The following is a 10,858-nucleotide window of genomic DNA, read 5'->3' on the forward strand; positions in this document are numbered from 1 at the left end:
GGATGCAGTGACAAATAGTAACAGTTAGTAAGAAGTCCCTTGGTAGGTCTTCAGTGTTGTCTAAGCTTCTACAGACAATAAATGAGTGAGAACGCTGTAGCTAAGGAATTTGCTACATTATCTAAGATGGCTGATGGTGAAAAACAACTTCGAATTTTGAAATACCAAACTGCAGTGAGTCAGAAAATATAGAGAACAATGTTAACATGACTCACATCTCATCTCCAGGTTTAAGGCTGAAGCTAATTGAGCAAAGAGTTTGGAAATCCCTGCATGGGTAGGATCAAAACAAAAGCAAGATGACTGGGGTTTTTTTACTTTTTGTAATAGAAACTTTGAGGGAAAAACATGATCCAGAGCAAGTGGTAAAGAAGTTCCAGGTAAAATATGTTTTACCATCATATTATCACCAAATTTTCTATCCCATCTGTTAATCATGTAGCTTCCTTCTTCCTCGGTACTTCCTCCAGCCAAAGAGCTGATAAATATTGATCTGGGACACTGGCTCTCTCCTGTAATTCGTATCCTTCAGTTATGATGTAAGGAAATGTCTTCTGGCAGAGGGTGCATTGCCGGGAAGTTGGTTGTGCTATAGAAGTTGTAAGCTTTTCAAGAGTGCTGTGAAAAGTCAGTGATGGCTCAAGTGCATAAACACGTCCATCCCTCAGCTCCGCTGCCTCAGATTAACACTGTACATGGCCAACATTTATAAGCCTTCGCAGCGAATTGTGAACACAGCCTTGAAACCAGTAACTAGGCTCTTTTTTGCCTCCTGTGGTGCCTTTTCAGTGGCTTCTTTAACCACTTCCTTCCTCAAAACTGCTCCTTACTTGTGCCTAGATCTGCTCTCCAGCCACAGCGCATTCTGCCCTGCACACCCGTGTTTTGCCGGTGAGCATACGTAACACTGCTCAGTCGCTGAGGCCACCCACGTATCCAAGAGATCTTGAAACGTGTTTGTTTTTTTCAAGTAGATGTTCCTTTACTTCCTGGCTATGTGATCCTAATTGCTTTAGCGTGCATGGCCTAAACTGGGACAGTCGCACAGTAGGAATGCTGCTCTGCTCCCAGCTCCACTCCAAACTGGGACACTCAGCTGTGAACCCAGCTGTCTACTAGCCGAGTGAAATGTCCTCCTGGATCTTGGTATTTGGAGTAGAGGTGTCTCCCTGTCCCTTTGCATGTGTTTCTTTGACTTCCAGATCACAACATATGCGTGAAATGACACACCTGCTTGGGTGGACGTAGGCATTGATGCACACAGCTGGGGATTCAGTCCCAAAATTTGCTTTTTAATTCTGACTGCATTAGATAGCTCTTTGCACTGCTTTCTGAGGATCCCTGTACGGACCTTGTTTTCAGGATACACTCCGGGGGTGGGGGGGCTATCTGAATATTGGGAAGTGCCATATGTGACAGGGAAGGAAGGAGTTGAATTTCTAATCTAGCTCCAAGGCTTTCAAGAAATCCAGGACAGTCCTTTGTTTTCATTAATTTTAGATATAATATATATATGGATATCTTAAGATGGCAGAATCAACAGTTCTCAAAATCTCATCTGTCTACCTAAAGAGGGACTACTGGGGTGGCGCGGCATTGCCATACCCCGTTGGCTTCTCCGCCGAGTCGCACCGGGGGGGTTGCACACAGAACTGGGTGCCCAGGGGAGCTGGTGGAGAGGTGATATCGGTGTGCTCCCTCTCTTGTCTCTTCCCTTACGCTGATGCTGGCTGGAGCGACCTGCAGCGCTCAGCTGCCTTGTGCGCACAAGTCCAGGCTGGAGAAGCTTTCCCTGAGCTAGCCAGGGTTGCAGCATGGGTGGCACAAGGTATGGGCAGTTCAGCTCCTTTGGTCATTAACAGGGTCCTCCAGAGACTGCTTTCCTGTTACTGAATGTGGGAGCAGGCTAGTGTGTAGTGTTAGACGGGGCTCTGCTCTTCCAAGCAGTGTTCTTCAGGTGCAATGTAAAGCTGCCATCCTGGCTGCTAACAGGTACCACCGATCCCGTGGGACGTATTCGGTATGGAAATAGTACTGTCCTACCAAGGATTTAAGAAATCAGAAGTTGTTTGTCTGCACCCTTCCTCCCCCCAAAATCATGAAGATGAACTAAAAATTTTCAGTTTACAAAGTAAAACAAGCCACTCAATGAGCAGCAAAAATAAAGAAGCCAGTTTTCCTTTGGATTTGTGTCTTCAGGCCCCAGCCCTTCCGTTTTTCCCCCAGTGACCCTGCCTCTGGTGCGTGCTCCCCACAGCACCCTTGCAGACAGGTCTAGAAGTCTGTACCTGCTGACTGGCGGCCCAGGATCTGTCTGTCGAATGCCTACCTTGTACAAACTTAATTTTCTTGGATTTTTTTTTTCTTTCTTCCAAATCAGGGTGAAACTGGCCAGCAAGCAGAAAAGTTGCTGGGGCAGCTAGCTGCCAGACAGCCAGCGTGACAGCACAGGTTTTGTCCCTCTAAGAAAGGAGATGATAAACTTTAAGTTTTGTGTTTGTCTTCTGAATTTGGAGACTCCAGTGTTTGAGTTACTGGGAAACAAGGAAGGTAAATTTTGTTCAGAAAAGAATAGGAAAGGTGTTATTCTTGTCTAAAAGTATGAATATGGGAGGTAGGAATGCAAGCACAGCGTATCCTGAGAAAGGGTAAAATTATGAACTGGCTACAGATAGGATGGAAGGGATATTTTGGTTTTACCTACCTAGATTTCTCAGTGTGTTTGCCACGTGCTGGTTTTTTTTTTCCTACCTGCCCTCAGTGAGTGTTATTTTTATTATATCCAGAAAGGGGGAAATTTGTCCATATAAAGAATTCCTTAGTTCTGTTTCCTTCAGCTGATTCCCATTTGTGGCCATACCCCTCTCATCCCTGGCAGTGTTGCTGTATGTCTATTATCTGCTTCATAGATACAGTTAGGTGTGGGAACCATTTTCTGGAGCTCATTTTTCCGGCGCTTTGACCATTCTCAGTGCTTTTGCCTGAATTATTTCTAGTTAGACCACCTCTTTCTTGAACCGTGGTACTTTAAGGGGACACTGTACTTCAGCTAAGACTTCTAGCAGTACTGCGTAGAACAGAAGAATTGCTTCATGTATATTACAGGCTGTGTGTGTGTCACAGTGTGATGTTTGCTTTCTTTGTGAAATCCTGACACTCTTTGCATTCAGCTGTGAATTACCACTGCTGCCTAAGGGGCCTTTTCTTATGACTCTCTGAATTTGTATATTCCTGCCTTCGTGTAGTGCTCTGCATTCTCCCCTTTGAATTTCATCTTGCTGCTTCACAGAAACCCATGGGAACCTTCTCAGCCTTTGGCTGCAGCCTTCTGAGAGACTTGTTCTTGTGCTTCGCTTAGCAAAGAGACTGTGTGAGCCTCAGACCTGCTTCAGCAGAGCTCGTGCAAGGGAACACGTGTTTGTGCCGACAGCTTTATATGGAATTCTAAGTCACTGTTATTGCTTACACAAAAAATGATATGCGAAGACACCTTGACTACAGATCTGTGTCACTGTATTAAAAAATCAAGTTAGAAGCTGTTTAAGAAAATACTCAGTGGTGTCCATGCATCCTCTAAATAAGCCACTTTATCTAGATGTTTTGCATTGCCTGTTGCCTTATAGCAAGCCAAGAATGCCTGCTTTTTAAATCAATATTGAAATTCCTTATGACACTATCAACTATTTTTCAAAACACAGCAGTTATTGCTCTCCCCCAGGGGGAGGCAGCTGAAGGATGATGAGGATGCTTCTGCGGCTCCCACTCATAGCAATAAATAATACAATGCAGGGTGCTGCTAGTGTGATTTTTTATGAAGTAACATTTCAGTAAAAGCTGGTTACAAAACACACTAAGTATGATTTATAGGCCTGAAATTATGACTATCCAGCATTCCTAAGCGATGACTTACTTATTCTTGTAGTCAGAAGACAAAGCTTTCTATATTGAAAAATAGTTGATACCTCTTTAATTACAGCTTAGGTACAATGTGGACATTGTGTTTTTTAACCACCCACTGACAGTCACTAAAGTGCAGTGGACCTGCATTTCCTAATGTATGAAATTGCTCCTAGGATTCTGCAGGACCCATGAGAAAATTGCAAAGAATTCTTACTTATCCCTGAGCAAGTGTGTCTCGGCTGAATAAAACTTCTAAGTCTTTCTAAAAGCTTCATTCTTAAGCTCTTATATTGAGATGACCCCCTAAGGGTGTACCAGAATCTCAGCTTAAGGTGCCCAGCTGCCTTTCAAATGCTCCCTTTTAATTATCATTCTCTTCTTTCCCCTGGGATTATTTTTGAAAATGTAAGTCTCAGGGTGCACATGCTTAAGAAATTATCTTATGTTGACATTTCTCCCTTGTATAAAAAAGCAAAACAAACCAAAACAAGAAATTGATCTCTCAAGCAAGATTTCCACTACCATGAGAATACTTGGTTCTCTTTTCTCCTTCCCTCTAAGCAGTGAGCACAATATGCCTAGACTTCAGTAATGCATTAGGCACAGCAAACGTAAGGTCGTAGGAAAAAGGATGAGAAAAGAAACCACAGATGAGAGATGCTAATTACATCATTTGATGCGCTACTGGAGATCAGATAATGCTGGTAAGGTAAAAGGACTCATAAAGAGTAGAATATGTACTTGTACTTAAGATGAACTGGAGAACTATCACCAAAAGATACTACTCCAAAGAGGATTTGTCAAAATGGAAAATAGCGAGCGGCTCAGCCCTCACTATTCATTACCAATGACGTAAACAACTTCATTAACATTCAGGAAGACTATGCAGTTATTACAGATTCCATTAGGAGCTGAGCTGAGCATCTGTGGTGAGGAGAATGATACAGAAATAACATGGTGTATTACAAACATGTAGAAATGGGCCAAGCCTGTAGCCCAAGAGGTCAGGCTGTGCCTTTGGGACTCATTTCAGGGATGACTACAAGAGGCTAAGATGCATGCATGCTCCCTCCCAGGCTTTGAAGGTGTTTAAAACTGTAATGGTGCCTCATCTAATGCCTTCCCTTTTTCAGAGGGGTTTGATCCAAAATCCAGTCTCCACCAGTCCTTCCATCCCCGGCCCCAATGCACATACACATGCACGTGGGGCTTCCAAATCACGCGATCCTGTTCTCAGCCAAACTGGGTTAGTTATCCTACATATGGCCCATCCACTGAACAGAAGGCAGGGGCTGGTGGGTAGAAGTGTGTTTCAGAAAGAAGTAGCTAGAATCTGGAAAAAATAGAAGCTCATCACACTCTAGGAATAGTCAGTCACTCTTCAATGGAAGTGAGACACTGGAAGAGCAGTAGTGTCTCAGATACTCGTAGTGAATAGCATGGCAGCAAGGCGTAAGCATCTGACATAGAGGCATCGTCACCAAAAGTGACAGCATTGTGCACTTCAGCCACTGTTCAGGAAATCTTCTGGTTTAAAAACAGAGTGAGTGACAACTCCTTGCCCAGCTATTCAGTCTCTTGCTTGCAAAACCAGATGCTCTCCTATCAGCTAGTTGAGGATTAACAGTGGGGAGAAAGGGGTGGTAAAAGGATGACCTTGGTTTTATTTATTAGTTTGGACATTACTTTTCCAATAACTAGCAGGGGTGCACTAATATCTGTCAGTGTCATGTGGAGGTAATTTACCCATTTTTAGTCCCCTCCTGCTGTCTGAAACTGTAAATCCTGTTGCCAGAGAACAGAATTATTAGAGTAGCTGTATGACAGATTTCATTGTCATTTACTCACTGGAGGTTTGTTTTATGAACAAAGCATCACACTGAAATATAACTTTATCACTTTGAAGTATGCTTTTGCTGTAAGATGTTTTTCAAAGTTTGTACCATTGTTAAACTTTGACAGCAGAATAAAACAATGTGTCATTTCTTACAAAAAAGGAACATACCCTTGAGCAAATTATGTTGATTTGCCTAAGAAATTTTATCCACATTTTCCTTATTCGTAGAAGAAAAGAAGACTTTCATAGAAGTCTTTTATAGACTGATGTGTATTTATATGGTGCATTGATAATATAGTAAGGATCAAACCATTTGTGAAATGGTACTTTGTGCTATAGCATAAAGTTGAAAGGGGGACTGCCCTCCTGTTTTTCAGTAAAAAAAACCAAACAACCAAAACCCAATATCACAAAAGCAGTTCCTTAATCTCAGCTCTGGGAAAATACCTGTTTGACTAGTGCAAGATTGGTTGCTGTACTGGCTCCCCCTGGGTAATGGCTGTACGAACATCTATAGAACCTGCTTAGCTGTAGGTACGCTGGAGTAGACTATGAATGAGCAGAGATTATTCCATATATAGATTAAATAATAGTGACAGTATCTTTTTCAGCTTCTTGCTTACCTGCAGCCAGCCATCCCTCTGTTCCCATCTTTGCATTAATTTGTCTCTTCTCTGGCTTCCTCCTAGAGGCACATCAAGAATTAAATAAATTGAAACCTATTGGTTTCATTCTGGGATCATTTATCCTAGTGCTTTATTCCCATTATACAAGAAAAAGCAGTTGCTTTTGCTAGTTTAATTTTGTTCACGTCACCCTTTTGAAGATGGTGGGCCAGCTGACAACTCTTTTCCCTCCTGTCCCTGTTATATTGCATCCTATTTTTGTGGTACCTGCAGATTTTCTTCTGCCTCCACACTGCTGATTACAGAAAAAGTTGTGCTTCCGATTTTATCTGAGAAAGACTGCTTACCCTCCTTTGCCCAGGCTTAGCCTCCTTGATTACAAGCGAGTCTGGTAGTGAGGCAGTTTGGTTTCAATTTGCTTCATAGCCTTCATAAGAAGAAACAACTGAAGTAAGATAAGCAAGGGAAAGGTGTGAAGAGAAGGAAAAAGACGAGACTCAAAAGTCAAATGCACTCAGTTTGCCACTCAGGTAGCAGTTAGGTTTGTCAGTGAGAATATCCGAGATGGATTAGAAGGAGAGAATGGAGGTAGTAAAGAAGAAAGGGGGAGGAAAGGAGACTTAGATGGAAAGTGGAGAAGACAGGAGGAAGAAGCAAGAATAAAGGTGAACGAGAGACGGCTCTTTCCTTCTATGTGTGACCACAGTGACCAGAGCTTCAAAACTTCAGCTGGAGACAGAAAATTCAGAAGATATGTGTACCTAACTGAAGAAAAGCCAGTCAAAAAGGAGAATGGTTAATGACCCCAAACCAAATGCATCTACAGTGTCTATGTGAGCTAAGCAGGACAGAGTAATTCAGACGTATGCACAGTGTAAGTGCAGACCTCCCTGTGCACTAAGAAAGGAAGGTGGAGATTACTGTACCTGTTATTAACCTTAACCAGCCCAGATTGGATGAGGTAAGGTTGAGATGGAAACAGAGCCACAAGGTGCTGAAATATGTCTTGAGACTTCTCCTAGGAAATACTTAGTAAATTCTAAAAAGCAGCACCACATGGCCAATTTCAAATATCTTTAAAGGTCCGTTTTCTTGCTGACATACTCATGATCATTCTCAGACAGCCTTATATCTAAAAAAATGTTTAACAAATGTTCCTCAGGCAAGGATGCACTTCCAAACAGCCTTCTCCAGGAGTGCAGAGAGTTGATTTTTAAGAAATTGAATGACTGTCTTGTGTATGAGGGATTGATATGGACATTATTAGTACTCTGAAATGCTCTAGAGAACACTATCAACAAAAATTTGATCTACCCATGGAAAACCAGGAATTTCTGTGCCAAACCAATCAATGGGTACTCTTTGTTTCTCAAAGGCATTTGCAATTAGCATTCTGGGTCTGAAAGAGCAGGCCTAAATCCCCTAGGAATATCAGTGCTAAGTTAGGAAAGATGTAGGGGACAGGCGGGTTATTATAATGGTGAACAAACATGTTGCCTTAACTTCTCTTTAAATTATGCCAATTTATCACAAAATAGTAGGAAAAATCTAATCCACTGTTAACAAGAGGCCATGTGGGAGAATTATTTGAGAATGTGTAACTGCAGAGTACACTTGCTGCGTAAGAGTGCAAGATCTTTACTGTGTAAGTTTTGTGCTAAGGAATGGCAATGAAGCAGCAGATCTGAGCCTGAAAATGTGACAGCACTGCCCAAGCCCTCCCTGTTGGACTTAGGCAAGCCTGAAACTGCAGCTTCAGCTGCCGCTTGCCGAATGTCACTGCGAAGAGTGGCTCCCGTGATCAGCTATTATGTCATTCCATGCAGATAGTTTTGTTTGAATTCTTGCAGCTTCATGTGAACCATGCGAATGAAACCCAGTGCTGCCTCTGAAAATAACAATGCATAGCAATTAAGTACAAGAGTCATGGTACATTCATGCTGCATCATAAAGTTCAGCCTTCAATAAGTTTCAGAGCCTAAAACCGCAGAAACAAAAAATAAATGACAGTGACTCACGAGGGCTATAGAGGAATACTTTTGAATTAGTAACAATATTCATGTGCTGCTTTCCCATCAGCTTATCAACCACAAGTATCCAGAGGCAGTTGGTAGAGGGTATGACACAAGACATTCATTGTGGGGGATGACTGGTGATGGTGATGGTCCCATTCTGCTGATGGGTCCTTCTGCTGCCACTTTACTACAGGGTACAGCAAAACCTGTCATTTACTCAGTGCATTGGTCAGCCTGACAAATCTGCTCTGGTGGCTCAGAATAAAGCTGCTGGGACAATTTCAATGCAGGGTTCAGCAGTTCAGAGCTTAAACTGTTTATGATACCTTAACACTGGATTCCTTTATTCAGGTCTTCACTAACATGGAGCCAGGTGAGAGAACAAGCTACAGCTTGGTCAGACAGATCTGAAGCTGGGTCGTAACAGTTGCTTTCTTGCATTTTTCTACCTCTTTGTTATTGATTATAATTATCTGAGCACCTTAACTGTCAGAAATAGCGCCTCATTTTTGTATATCTACTGACCATAACTGATATTTAGTATTTTATTCCAGAACTGTTCTTTAATAATTAACACACTATGAATTTGGCTGACAATTAACACCCATTCAATTTAGCTCCCATTTTCAGAAACGTTGTTCATAACCCTGCTCTGTTCATAATCCTCCTCTGGAAATTACTTAAAATTGATTCTTAAGGTTTTGAGGTATTTTGTAACGGGGAAGTAATTGTCAGGAAAGAATTTTCACACAAATTTAGTCACACCTACTTGCAGTACTTAATCAGAACCTCTCCAGTAAGGTCATAAGAGTCCCCATTAGGTCTTACTCAGCACGTAAGATCATTGACTCCCAATTTTACATATTTATTGCTGGATGGGCGAGAAGTGTCACTGCAATATATATTTGACCTACAAAGGTCCATATTCTTCTTCAGTTTCTTGGGAGTTCTAATGGAGTAGTTCACCTACCATCAGGGTAGTCTACATTCAGTGCCAGGATTGGAGCAACTTTTAGTTGCCCAGATGAGCTGGATGTCCTTTTTAGTGCTTCACCATGGCTACAGGAAATATTATCAAACATTATCCTGTGTGGGAGGGAACAATATGACAGCATCTTCCTTGAACATTTCCAGGAAAAGTTGTATCATGGTTTGTCAGGTACTATTGCTATGAATTATTACTGCCACGAGCCAAATTCCTTTTACATTTTTATCCCTTGCTGAAAGGTGATAGTATTCCAAATCCTGCTCTTGGTAAGACAAACCGTCTCTCTTGTCACTGCCACTTGCGTAAGCAGGGAGGGGCATGCTGGAGTTTGTAATAAAGGTTTATGTGGCAGTGTATAACAAAGCTCACATTTGTATCCTAAATTCTCTTTTCCTTTCACCCTCTTTTTTTTCCTTCAATCTGTAGCTCTTGAACTACTTGATACTGCTTTTCCAGTCTTCTGTCTATCTTTGCCAGATAAATGGCATTCCTTTGACTCCTCCAAGTGTTGTAGTAGAGAATATGAGATCAGGGACATTCTGGGTTTAGCTCCTTGTTTTGCTTTGTCCTCTTTTTAATTCCCCTCTGAACACTCTTGTTCATTTTTATGGTTTTTGCTTGTGCTTTTATGAAGAGCTGCCTTCCATCTGACACCCCCCCCTTGCCATTTAACTACTATACTTAATTAAGACAGAGAAAAGACTCAATCCTACTGGTTAGTTTTAAGAGTTGTGGACAAAGCTTTCCTGGGTTCAGTTATCCATGTGGTCCAGCTGGTGGTCTAGTTTGCTGAATCCAACTAGAGATACTTCATCTGGCCAACAGCCTGTACCTGGAGGAAATAAATTGAGCAGTAGATCCTTCCTGAGCAGCTGAACATCCCTGTCTGCCCACCAGCACCCCAGACAGATGGGTGACTGCAGCTGCAAGAGAGGGTTTGAAGCAGCGAGTGCTGCTTTCTGTTGTGATGCCAACCCCTCTCAGCCCAGAACTGCTGCTTGCACCTCATCTTTTGGTGCCTACCTCTGAGTCTGGCAGCCCCAGGATTTCTCCCTTCCTCTCTGTGCCTCCCTTCAGCATCACCCAGAGCCTCAGTGCTGAGCACAGGTCCTGCACCCTCCACTTCTCTGAGACCAGCTTCTCCTCAGTCACTGCTGCCAAGAAGGTGGGAAGCTGTCGGTGGAGGAAGATGACTGCTGCTGCCAGGATCGGTGATGGGAGACTGAGACCAGCTCACTCTGGAGGAGGGTGTACGCAAGTTATGTGATGGAGCTGGGACCCCACAGATAGCCACCCCCACTCCAGTTTCCCTCTGTTAGGTGTCTCTTGCAGGCATTCAGTACACCCTGCTTTTCTCTCTCACCCATTCAGACATACATGCGTATGATGCTCATCTCTGTAAAATTTAGCCCTTAGCGTTTAGCTCTTCTCACCAGCAAAAATATAGTATATGTCTATAGTCAGCGACTGGTTACAGAAAGTTTTGACTAAT

The sequence above is a fragment of the Harpia harpyja genome, chromosome 3, assembly GCF_026419915.1.
Source record: "Harpia harpyja isolate bHarHar1 chromosome 3, bHarHar1 primary haplotype, whole genome shotgun sequence".
Classification (NCBI taxonomy): domain Eukaryota; kingdom Metazoa; phylum Chordata; class Aves; order Accipitriformes; family Accipitridae; genus Harpia; species Harpia harpyja.